The 8,362-nt window shown below is 42.7% G+C and overlaps 1 protein-coding gene across 1 annotated transcript in view; it reads left to right on the forward strand.

Annotated features, from left to right (window-relative positions):
- Positions 1–3,558, forward strand: part of LOC103619389 (transmembrane protein FLJ37396) — a 28,897-nt gene extending 25,339 nt beyond the window's left edge. Inside the window, 1 exon segment of the mRNA XM_017739406.1 lies at positions 2,821–3,558. The gene's annotated coding sequence lies outside the window, so the exon portion shown is untranslated.
- Positions 3,559–8,362: the final 4,804 nt, after the last annotated feature.

Here is an 8,362-nt window from a genome sequence, read left to right on the forward strand (position 1 = left end):
GGAAACACAGGAAAACACATGTTAAGGTTTGGGCAGAAGCTTGTGTCAATGACAAAACCTGGAAGTTGTAGTTACAAGCCCAGTGAACTATAAAAGTTGAGAAGATGCTCATCAGCCCTCCCCTGCTCTTATCTGGCTGGTAGTTACTGGAAAGTAACTCTGTCACAGGCTTATTGTTCAGGCTATTTTCCCTCCTTTATCTGCCTAGTTTTGTCTAAGCCACTGTATTTTGTACTCCTGTCTCAGACTGCCCTGAGAAGCTTTTAAGCTTTATAATATTTTACATATTACCATAAAAAGTTGTACACAGGCCACTCGTAGCACATTTACTCTTAGATTTAGAAGGAGTTTTCTCTGGACACAGTAAGAAAAGAGATAATAGTAATTCTAGAGCAGAGTATTTCAGTAGACTTGTGTTTCAAGCTCATGCTGTCCCCACCCCAGATTGTTTCAGTCTGTGGGTTCATGAGTCTCAGTGTCCTTCCGCCCTGAACTCATTTGGGAGTTAGGACCAAGAATGGTGGCTTATCATAGTTACTCTTTATTGCCATCCTAGTTTATCAGCAAGGACTGAATCAAATATGATTTATTTGCACCAAGGAGCTGAGTTCAGCTGCAGAACCTATATATCTGCAGTTCATGCCATGCACTTCCTGCTACTCTTGGAGTCACAAGGATGTTGAGTAAAGAATAAAGCCATGGTGCATTTCAGGAGCATCCATCTTGTGACAGAGAAGGCATTCCAGACCATTAATTCTTCTCGGATAATCAGCAGAGGTCTGTGAGTCCTGATGCTGTGCACCCTGATCAGGTACTCTTGAACCTGTAACTTGGCAACAGCAAGAAAATAATTCAGTATCCTATAATACTTTGTAGAGTTATACTATTACACTTCTTCAAAGAAGTTAATTTAAATGTATTAACTTATAAGCAGTTACACATTGTCCTTTTACACTTTAAACATCCAAGACACTGTCACACCCTAGAAAATGTGTGTGTACATATGTATGCCCTTTTATTTCTTTAACAGCACTGAATTTTCTTAAGTTGCCTGTTCTCCTCCTGTGCTTTGACACTTGCCTGTGTCTCTCCATCAGCTTGTGGCCCAGCCACACTCACTTTCCTATCATTTGCTGCTTTTCTGTGTTTCAGATACAAAGGAAGCCGAGAGCAAAACCTCACCTACTGGAGAGAGGTAGATGTGAGGGTGCCCAGAGAGCAGTGAATGTGGGGACAGCTGCAGTATGGGAAGTGGGGGTGGCTTCAGCATGGGGATCAGGGACCCCTACAGCATAGGAACTGGGGACCACTGCAGCATGGTGACCACTGCAGCACGCCCTTCGCATCTGCGTCAACCTGTCCTGCACAGGCTGTCACAGAAACAGGCATTCGTGCCAGAAAGAGAGCTGCAAGTTGCTGGAGAAAAGGCTTTGATTAAGAATTGCTCCTGCCCTTTCCACTCCTCTGGTCTTTTTTTGTCCCTGCTTTATCAGTTATTACCAATTAATGTTTCATTTTCTAGTTTTGTTTAACTCAAGCCAAGAAGCACCTTGTAGATAGCAACTGCCAATTAGTTATGATGAAAGCAGTAATTTAGCTTCCAGCTTGCCTGCATTTGGAGGGCTATAGCAGAAGTTAATTAAATTGCGTTCTTATCTTCTGAACTATTCTTGCTACCTGCATCTGTGGTTGCCAGGTGCTTCTGGGGTGAGCAGGCCCTGCCTTTCCTGTCCCTCTCTCCCTTCCTCCCTCTGATAAGGACCTGCAGCTAGGGGAAGGAAGGAGGGAAGGAGGGAAGGAGGGAAGGAGGGAAGGAGGGAGGGAGGGAGGGAGGGAAGGAGGGAAGAAGGAGGGAAGGAGGGAAGGAGGGAAGAAGGAGGGAAGGAGGAGGGAAGGAGGGAAGGAAGGAAGGAAGGAAGGAAGGAAGGAAGGAAGGAAGGAAGGAAGGAAGGAAGGAAGGAAGGAAGGACTGACTACTGACTCTGAGGGAGAAACAGAAGATAGTTATAATGTAAATCTTTCTGGAAATATATATATATGTATTTCCATAAGACTAAAATTAATTAATATTAATGTGAACTGTTTGAGAATAGCCCATCTCACTGTAGTCATCTGTACCTGAGACGATTCCCCTGATTAACAAGAGGTGCTTCAAAGGGATGACTTGTTTCAGACCCCTGGGTTTGGATGAGATATTTTGTGTCCTAGAATTCCCTCTTTCTCTCCCCGGGGACTCAGGGGAGGTGCTGACATTGTCAAAATCTGCATTTGGTCAAATGAATCCTCTTACTTTCCTCATTTTGCTGTCTTCATGTTACACAAAGTTGAGCTGCAGCAGGATGAAGAGAAGGCTGTGGATAGTAGTCTGCATCCACCCTTACTAGCTTACCTAAGCCCTAGCAGTGTCCCTTAGAAAGAGGCAGAAGCACTGAGTACAGCAGAAATGTTACCTTACAGAAGACAGTAAAGGACTCCCACAGCAACTGCTGTCTTAAAAGCAGATGTTGGAAGCAGGATGAAAGAAGACAATGTATGACTGTGGGTTTTGTGCAGTGGTGCCATCCTGTTCTTCCCTGCCCCCAGCCTTTTTCTTTGTTCCCAGATTTGGCATATGAAACTAGGTCAAGGCTCTTAGCCATACATGTTTTAAAAGTACTAATCACTCTGTGAGCATGACAAAGCATGTTTTGGGGGGGTTAGGATTTGGGGGGTTTTTTCACATAATGTAGAAAATCGATTCTATTTGGGATTAAACTCTGTTTTAGCTGTTTCTTAGGAAATGGCACTGAAAATCTTTCATCTCTTTCTGGGCTGATCTAGATGCAGTGGGCTGTTCTTCTTTTCTCTCTGAAGAAGCCAGATGCCACATCACAGAAGAGTGGCAAAGTGTTGGGACTCCTCTGCAAGCATGGCTACAGAGAAGTCACCCTTCATGTCCTGCAGTGAGGTGGGGAAGAACAGCATCTGTGACAGGCAGATCACAGTCCTTGACCACCAAAATCAGTGAAGATGACGCACATCTGGACAGCGTATGTGCTTCTGCCCTGGGAGGAAACCCTGCTCACCCTGCTTGCTCTCACCCTGCTGGTATCGTTTACAGGTTGTGATGTAAAACAGAGGAAATGGGGAGTGTGAATACCAGTCTCACCCTGAAAAGGATCTGGTTTCCTTAGGTACAATTTGTGCTTATCATTCTTGTGTGAAAGTTAGTAGGTCGCAGCTGGTTAAACAAACCCTGCCCAATTATAATTTCCATGCTTACAACACAGAGTATTTAACCTTTCATTACTCCTTTCTACCCAAATCAAGGGCTTAAATTTTTGCATTCAATTTTACTTTGTTCTTTTTTCAGTGTAAACAAAAAAGGAAAACATTAAAAACCTATAAAAATAACTTCAAAAAGACCTGAACTTAATCTCCAAGATTAATTGATGTCTCTTATTTCAGAATGTACTAACTGCATATTGTACTTCTTCTTCATGTATATGAAGAAATGGCACATTGTATATAAAAACAAGAAAATGCATTATTCATGTAATAAATGCTGGTTTTTTCATGTCTTCTGGCAAAAAAAGTAGGCTGCCTACTAGTAACTGCACATCATATTTTAAAATAATGATGCAGATTTTTAATGTGCGTCAGTTGCATTGCCCTGCCTGTCTCCTGTTCTTAGCCAGCAAAAGCACATTCCCGGAGGAAGAGACCTTGAATGCCCTCAGTGCATCAGCTCACATCCTTGCTTTATAAAGTAGGTGCTTTAAGAAAGTTTCTTCCAAATGTCTCTCAAATTCAGCAGATTTTGAAGGTCAAACCTTTACCTTGTACTCTACACATCATAGCTGAATCATGTTATGTCTAAAATACACTTGCTCCAAATCTGAGAGACAAATCTTATGTTCAAGTAAGAGTTTAACTTAAAAAAAAAAAACAAACCAAAAAAGGATTTCTGGGAAATGACAGGAACAAAGAAGCCTCAAAATACTATACACTTCTCATTTCTTGCAATAACTCCTTCCAACCTCAAACATGCTCTCTGCTGTCTAAAGATGGGCTCACGTTCCTTAATTTGTGGATCATCACTCACACTAACAAAGTGCTGGTCATGTTCAAAATGCTTGAAGAGAAGGTCAGTATTTTTTAATGCTAAAAGAGATTTTGTTCTAGGCACTAAGCCATCCACAGCTTTTCACATGCATTACAATAAGTCTTGCAACAGGACATGAGGAAAAAACCATCACAGTGACAATCTGAGTGCAGTCAGTGTGTTCCACTGATGAAGGCTTTTGATGCAGCTATGAAAGGCATGCCAAAGAAAGCATGGCATTCCTCTAACGGTGCTCCCTCCACACCTTTATCCTTGGCACCACCCATGTGCTGGCCACGTCAGCCACAGGAAAAGGCTGCTTTTACTGCTCTGCTTAGGGTTAAGGTTACACTTATGGTTAGGGTTAAGAAACCCACAAAGTCTAGAGCTCCAGGGACACGGCAACTGCAAAAGGCATGCCAGGAGCAGCACGGCCCTGCCCCACCATTGCTCCTTCCGCACCTTTCTCCTTCGCACCAGCCATATGCTGGCCACCTCAGCCTCTGCACATTCTCCTTTTACTGCTGTGCTTAGGCTTAGGGTTTGATTTATGCTCAAAGAAAAACACAAAGCCCAGGGCTCCAAGGATACTGGAATTTTAAAAGCAGAAGTTGCTTCTACAGATACTCATCATACTCAGTGGTCAGTGTAAGGTAAGGCAGGGGCACAGAGCTCGCTTCTCCTCTCAGGAGGCAACAACTGCTATGCTGAATCTCAGGCATCACCACAAGAAAACTCTTGTGTGTAGGACTGGGCGATGCTGAGGCCAGGGCTCTCCCACAGCTGTCCAGTTCCAGGATGATGCACAAGCTGTTGTTCATTCCACACAAAGAAACTGCACCCCTGACCTTCCAGCCCTCCTGCAACCCTGTCCTCCTCTGTCCTAGAGCTGGTCCCTCAACAGAGTTCATGAATTAGTTAGAGGCAAAGACAGTGGGCCCCCCAGGATTGGACTGGGCGCCTTCTGCTGTGGTAGTAATGCACGGGAGATAGCCCTGGGATACAGATACCTAGAGACCAGAATGGAGCAAATCTGATACAAGCTCTTCATGCAAACATACAAATTTTCTGTGACAGATTCAGACTTGTCAATATAAAACGCCTTGGCCTTATAGGGACATACCCACTGAGCATTGCTTCTTCCCTGACCCACTGCATGACAGCAGTGTTTTCCAGTGCCTACATGCACAGATTTCACCCTCACTGTGTCATCTTGCTCTTTCACTTCCTTTCTCGTGGTTTCTGGGGACATGGTTTTTTAAAAGGCAATGTTCCATTTTCTGCTTTCAGAAGGACCTCTCTGATGGCAATCTTCCAATTTTCTATTCTTGACTGCTCAAAGTTGAGCCAAGTAGGAGGGTTAAGAAGACTTCTGCTACAATTCATCTAACAGGCTTCCCAAATTTCCATTTATTCAAGTACTGTATTTAACATTGTTTATGGAACCTGAAATACAGAGGTGGGTTACATGACTGAGAAGAATCCACTTGGAACACAGCATCAGCAAACAGGCTGAACAGATATTGAAAGAGGGGAGAAAACAACTGTATTGAAACACAGAAACAGAAGGTAACCCTTGAGCCTTTAGAGAAAAGCAAAAATACTTAGCTAATAATAAGCAAAAATAAAGAAAGGTAGAAACTAAAAAAAATTTTAAAAAAGGCAAGTAAAAGTGGAGGACAGGAGGAGAATGCATGAATGCATGGAGAAGGCAGAGACTTTACTTATTTTTTATCTTTTCAGTCACTCTGGCATATTCTTGCATCCAAGGTAACTTCTTCTTATGGCTCACAAAATTCTTTGTAGAGAAGAATTGTGTTGATACTCTCAGTCTTCAGCTTCAGTCGGCCCCGTTCTGCCTTTAATGTTGCTTCCACAATATCAGAAAAGATCTCAGCAAGTTAAGTGATACCACCAGATCATGAACCCTCAGCAAAAGTCTGCATGCCTTTTTGCCATCCCGCCACCAGTTAGTACTTGAGTCAAGCATTTCTGCCAAATTCTACTGGAAGTCACAGGGAAATGTTTTCCTTGCTTAATATCATCTCATGAGATGCACAATGAGACAAGACATGCAACAGGCTATTGTGCAATTGCAGCCTGACACCAGTCTCATTCAGTGCACAGCACAGGGAAAAAGGGCCTATTTTTTGACTGCAGTGGGTACTCACACACAGCAGAGATGGAGATAAACTTGCACAGAAGTTAAGTCCTTTGTTTTATTGCGGCTTTTCTCAAGTGGATCACTTCAACAGCATCTCTGCTTGGTTGCCATGAAAAGTGCTGTTACAGAAATCTGCCTTTCCACTCATTTTACGTTACAAATTGATCAGTGCATTTGTTTTCCATCACAAACAGTTTGAATCTCTCCCCATTCCTTGAACCAAATCTTTATATAGTTTCTGGTAGAATTAGGTGCCCCCAGCAGCCATTCCCCACAAACACATCCAGCATGGAAGTACTTGGGGAAGCAGAACCTGGAAGTACCTTTTCTCTCCTTCACTTGGTTTTAGACAGTGACCAGCCTGTTCCTTTTCCCTTTGCATGGAGTAGCTCTTGATAAGAACGAGCTGGTCCTTCGGTGAGGTGTGTGGTCTCTGCTTTCTCCAGAAGTCTGGAGATACCAACAAGTCCTCAAAGGGCATCTACCACTAGGGCTTCTCTTGAGACCACTCATGATTTATAAGACAACACTGTTCCCTTTGCTTCTTACCAGCTGGCCAGGAATAGGTGAGGGCACAACTCAGATCCAGGTCACTTATGTTCACAGAGATTTGGTTGCAAATAATAAGAGGAGTCCTACACAGAAGCTGTACAGCCCCAAACAAACTGAGCTGTCAGAGATACCAGCTTGCTCTGAGCTAACAAGGCCTGACAGTCAGTGTGCTCCTCCACAGCATGGCCTTGGCTGTTCTTCAGGACATCTCCAGGAGAAACTGCATCACCACCAGCTCTGCATGAGCAACTCTTTGGGCTGCAGCCCTCAGGCTGCACAGGCACAGCTGGGGAGGAAGGGAAGGTCTCTGAAGGCCTGCTGTCAGAGCTTCACCAGTAATAGCAAACCTCAGATAACTGTCAGAACAGGGGCTTTTGTGTTACAAATACAAATGGGTTTCAAGTTTTTAGCACCATGGTTCTAAAACACATATGCTTGTGCATGAAAATTTTCTAGCTCTAGCACACTAGAAAAATGCTAGGTATAAGTTCATTATCAATAAAAATGCTCTGTTCTGCCTGAAGAAAAATCAGATGTGATGCAAATGGTAAAAAGGGCTTTTGGACAGAAAAAGGGGAGATTTTTTTTTTCACTTCCCTTCTTTAAAAAACAAAGACAGGCAAAAATGTACTCCTAGCTTGCTTTCCTCCTGCATCATAGAATCATCTTTATTTCTTTGGACATAAGTACAAGGCTACTGTCTCACTGTACTTGTGTGTTGTAATTTAAATTAATTGCAGTGTTAATAGTGACTGGAAAAAAATCCTCCATCCATTAGGAATATCCTCCAAGGAAAATGCATGTGTGCCTGAAAAAATAGAGATGACTCTTTGTAAATAAGAACAACATTCAATTAGTTACGAGAGTCCCATCTAATATGATGTGGAAAAGGCAACTCAGAGGCCACACTGGTATCTGATATGTGGTACACTCTGCTCTGACTTTGAAAGTAGGCCACGTATGAGAAAAGAGAGAAGCATCTGTTATCAGTCCTTGGGAAAAAAAACAATAAGGTTAATTCCAGAATACATTTCCTACCAAGATGCTGGATGACTACTGCTTCCACAGAATAGTTCCCATGTCTTTACCTAGCTACTGAAAATCACTTATTGTTGGTTGTACCTCAGAGGGATCAGGACATCTTATTCATCAAAGCTGTCCAGATTTTGCACACCAGTACAAATCCTGTTTCTCAGTTATGCGAAGTAGGTACTATGTGTCATTGTCACCTAAATCAAGGCAGAAAATTGTACTCCTATAAATCATTGTTCGGGGAGTACATTATTAGAGGTGAAATCATAGTATCTAAAACTGAATAACTAGCAGAATGGCATTAAAATGAAGAAACATGAAGTGAGAATGACTACTTAAAGCTGCCTATTACCTTGGAACATGCTAATATTGTCAGACTCATCTTTACTTTCCCTAACAAGACACCAGCTTTTTTTGCCAGTGTCATTCAAGGTGCCTCTTGAGCACGTAGGTATGTAATTTGGCATTATGTAATTCTGTGTGATGCTATATCTGAGAAAACCACTCCACCTAAATATCTTGCACACAAC

Source organism: Corvus brachyrhynchos, unplaced genomic scaffold (genome assembly GCF_000691975.1).
Source record: "Corvus brachyrhynchos isolate BGI_N302 unplaced genomic scaffold, ASM69197v1 scaffold14, whole genome shotgun sequence".
NCBI classification, from domain to species: Eukaryota; Metazoa; Chordata; class Aves; order Passeriformes; family Corvidae; genus Corvus; species Corvus brachyrhynchos.